Here is a 4,514-nt window from a genome sequence, read left to right on the forward strand (position 1 = left end):
TGGGTGCAAATCAACAGAAAGCTGGCATGGCCACTGTACCTTGGCCGGCATCCCCACCCTGCCTGACCCCGCCCCTGAGACCTGGCCCTCTCAGTGTGTTCAGAGGCCCCTTCGCCCCCCTCTTCTCCCTTTCCTCCCCCACCTCCCTCACCCCCTGCCACCAAACTTCTTCTGCTAGCAGCTCCTCCTGCTCCCCGGGCCCAGGCTGGGCCTCAGGGCGTTTCCACCTCCTCCTGTGGCTGACAGCCAGCCACTCAACAGTCACCTGAAACCGGTCTCCCCAGCATCCCACCCGCCCTCTCCCTTCCTCCCAGACCCAGAACCTCGGCCTTGTTTCAGGTCCTAACCTCCCCACCGTGAAATGCTGCCCGGCTTCCCACTGCTTTGCCCTGGGGTCTCTGCCCCCTCAGGGTCCCCTGTGCACCGTGGGCTGGGGCTGGAGAGTCAGGCTGGAGAAAGGCCTGGCTCCGTCCCTACCTTTCCCACCTCCCTGCTTCGCCCAGGCTGCAAGCCCTGCCCTCCCGCCCTCCCAACTCCTGCTCCAGGTGGACTCTCCATCCCTCGAAGCCCATCGCTAACGTTTGACAATTAAGCAATTTCTCAGCCAGAGGTGCTGCTTCCTCAGAATCGCTACGTCTTTTTCAGCGCAGCTCTTAGACTCTTGTACAATGAGTCGGTCATCTGCATACGGATCTGATTCCTGCTACGGACCCACTTGCAACTCTTTGTGGGACAGAATTTTCCCCGGTCTTGTCTCCACCTCCACTGCCACCAGCATCCTCTCTCGCTGGAATATCGCGGTGGCCTTCCAGCTGGTCATTCAGCAGAAAAGCCCAAGTCAAATAACCTGGCGTGGTCTGATCTCCACAACCTCTCTGCTCTGAAGGCTCCTCCTCCCTCCTTCTCTCACTCCCCTCCAGCCTCATGGCCTCCTCCCTGTTCTGCAGGCACGCTCCTGCCTCAGGGCCGTGGCACGTGCTGTTCTCTCTGCCAGGCTAATTCCTGAAACGTCTCTACGTCTTTGCTCAAATTCTACCTTCTCAGGAGGCCTACTGATCACTTTATATAATGCTGTAGCCCACGCCATCCCCCACCCACCACTCTTAGCCCCATCACCTCTTTGTCTCCATACCGTGGCTCCTAACGTTCTGTATCATGTATGTATTTATGGTGGTGACTGTTCATTGTCTGCCTGTTCGCCCCCACCTGCCACAACCTGAGCCCCTCAAGAACAGGGATCTCTTACGCTCACTAACGTATTCCATGTGCCTGGTGCGTGGTTGATGATCGGTGAGTCCTTGCTACACAAATGAATTTCTGTATTCTGCATACACAGAGCTATGACAACCACTAGGTTCCCAAGTCATGATTTTTGTGTTGTTTTTTTTTTAACCTAACTGCCTGGTTGCTTAGCTGCTCGTCCCTGTGTTGCTATGGAAACCAACAACCCAGGGACAGGTTGCCTCTCATCTAGCCAGGCAACGCGGGTCACCCCCCACAGAACACAGGGACCTGTGCCCACGCCCTCCACAACCTGGGGACCGACGCCGCGGCCAGGCAGCTGCAAGTACCCAGGTTGCCGTGGCCCTGGGACCAGCACCGCTCCCCACCCAGGCAGCCGTGGGATTTCCCCGGGAGCCTCCTGCTGTGAGTGGGAGACTCCCAGGGGGATCTGCCCTGACTGACGTGTGCCCACGCAGACACGTCTGTTCTCAGGAGCTTCTCCATTCCACGTATCCCCTCTGCCTCCCCAGGCATCGTTTTTTCCCCCGTCCCCAAGAATAGCATCTATGGAGCACGAACGACGGAGGCGGCACATTGCACATGATGATCTCCAAGCCCCACAACACGCGAAGTAACCATGGTTACCCCCATCACAGCGAGGGGCTGAGCTCAGGACCACTGATCAGCCTGGGCATCGCTCACAGAGCCCGCCGGGGTCGGTGCGTTCGAGTCCAGGCATCAGAGCGTGCAGCCTCCCCACAGCGCCCTGACCCCCGCTCCCTGCACTCTCCACGGCCTTGTCGCAGGCCTGTGTCCCTGTGTCCGAGGAGGGGGTGGGGGCAGAAATCATCGCAGGGGCCCTGCAACATGCACCTGTCACACACGCAGCAGCTCGAGGTGGCCTAGGGGACACTGGTCACCAGAGCACTTTCCCGAGGAGGCTGAGCTCTCGCTGGAGGTCTTTAAAACGTGACAACAAATAAAAGATAATCCCGTCTCTCTGGAATGACGTCGGTGTGGCCATGGCTAGCAGCAGCGGTGAGCTGACCCCTGAGGGCCCGGCTACTGCAGCGGTTCTCAACCTGTGGGTCGCGACACCTTTGGCGGTCGAACGACCCTTTCACAGGGGTCGCCTAAGACCATCCTGCATATCAGATATTTACATGACAATTCATCACAGTAGTAACATGACAGTTATGAAGTAGCAACGAAAATGATTTTATGGTTGGGTCACAACATGAGGAACTGTATTTAAAGGGCCAGAAGGTGAGAACCACTGCCTCACTGGGCAGTGGGCCCACTGCGCAGAGCAATTCCTACACCTGTTTTTAATAACATCGCCAGCCCAGGACTAATCCCCGGCCTGTGGTCAGCATCACGGGAGAGCGCGGGTCACGGAGGGCAGAGGCGGGAGAGAGGGCCGCCTGCTTGGTGCAGAGATCAGGGCTGAGAGTCACAGGCCAGCTGGGGGGTGGCGGGGAGGCTGGATCTGTGTCAGGGGAGGTCCCAGGAATAAAGAAATGCCAAGGAGACATGTCAGAGCCACAAGGACCACAGCCCAGCTGGAGAACTGCTCGGGACAGGGCTGCCGACGCTGGCCATGGGCGTGCACACGGCATGTGTACGTGCACCACAGGCACACGGCATGTGTACATGCGCCCCACAGGCACACGGCATGTGTACGCGTGCACCACACACACGGGAGCACCTGAGAGCACCAGGCAGATCCGTCTCGGGCTACCTCGGGGGGCAGCGCCCGCTCTGACTCAGACACAGAACTCAGCAGGCCCACCCTGGGCAAAAGCTCCGCTAGGAGCTGAAGGAACCAGACAGGCCTGCAGGGGACACTAGGACCCAGTGCCACTGTCCCCGAGCTGCCACCAGGACACGAGTGTGACCAGAGGAGAAATGAGGGACGGCTCTCAGGGGGCAGGGAAGCTGAGGCCAGGGCCAGCCTCCCCAGGGTATCGTGCCGGGTGGCCCCGCCCACAAACACGACTGGTGTCGACGCCCCTCCATCACCTCCCACCCCCACCTGTTCAAGTCGGGCAGGAGGACAAGCTGAGCAGGGGAGGGTCGCTCAGACGGGGAGAGCCAAGCCCGGAGGCTGCTGGGTGGGGCGTCCCGGTGACCTGGGGCCCACAGCCCTGTGGCTGTGCAGGTTTTCGAAAGCCGGGGGACGAGGCCTTGTCCCTGCGCCTGCCCAGAACCTGCCCTTGCCCAGCTCCCAGAGCCGCGGAGACCCACCTGCTGCTCCCACGTGGCATGGCGCTCAGCAACGAAGCCATGTGATGCTCCTAGGGGCTCCGCTCGGAGACGGGGTGCATGTCTCTGGGGCTGGAGCAGCAGAGACCTGCCTGGCTGCAGCCCTTCCCGAGGGCTGGTGGCTCAGTGGTTAGAGTGGTGGCCTGCACACCGATGGGGCATGGGTTCGATTCCCGATCAAGGGCACATACCTGGCGGGCGGGGCCTAGAAACGCACCACCGGAGCCCCGGCTGGTGGCTCAGTGGTTAGAGCGGTGGCCTGCACACCGATGGGGCATGGATTGGATTTCCGATCAAGGGCACATACCTGGGGTGCAGGTTCAATCCCCAGTTCCGGTCAGGGCACATGCAGGAGGTGACGAATTGATATGTCTCTTTCACACCCATGTTTCTCACTCTCTTGCTCTTTCTCCCTCCTTCCCTCCCCCTTCTTTCCTCCCTTCCACGCTCTAAAAATCAGTGGAAAAAATATCCGCAGGTGAGGAGCAACAAAAATGAAAAATACACCACCGGAGGCCCCCTGGGGAAGGAGGGCTGGAGCCCCTGCAGGAGCAGATGCGGCTGGAGCTTTAGGTTCCTGTCCCCACCTACCGGGGACATTAGGGGCTGGAGACACCGGCAGGGGGTCCGCTGCAACAAAAGGCTACAGGCCGAGACCTGCCAGGGGTCCTCAGCTCACTCAGAGTAGAAGCCAGAGCGCTTCCTGCTCCGCCTGGCCCAGCACCTCGGTCCCCCTCCACCCACCCTCACCCCAGGCCTCAGTCCCCACACCCCTACCCACCCGCCCGGGGCCTTGGGCCCCCCCTACCCTTGTGCTGCTCACACTGCCCCACACACAGGGGCTGGGACCGGTGAAAACTCCTAGGTGCTCCCGCCTCAGGGCCCTGCCTCGCCTTCCTCCCCCGGGAATCACAGTGCTCGGGGCACGCGCTCCAACACCGGAGAGCTGCGACCGACCGGACACCTCTCCCCAGCCGATGGGAGAGGGCTGTGCTCCTCGTTGTGGGAAGCCCATTTATTAACGC

Source organism: Myotis davidii, unplaced genomic scaffold (assembly GCF_000327345.1).
Source record: "Myotis davidii unplaced genomic scaffold, ASM32734v1 scaffold390, whole genome shotgun sequence".
Classification (NCBI taxonomy): Eukaryota; Metazoa; Chordata; class Mammalia; order Chiroptera; family Vespertilionidae; genus Myotis; species Myotis davidii.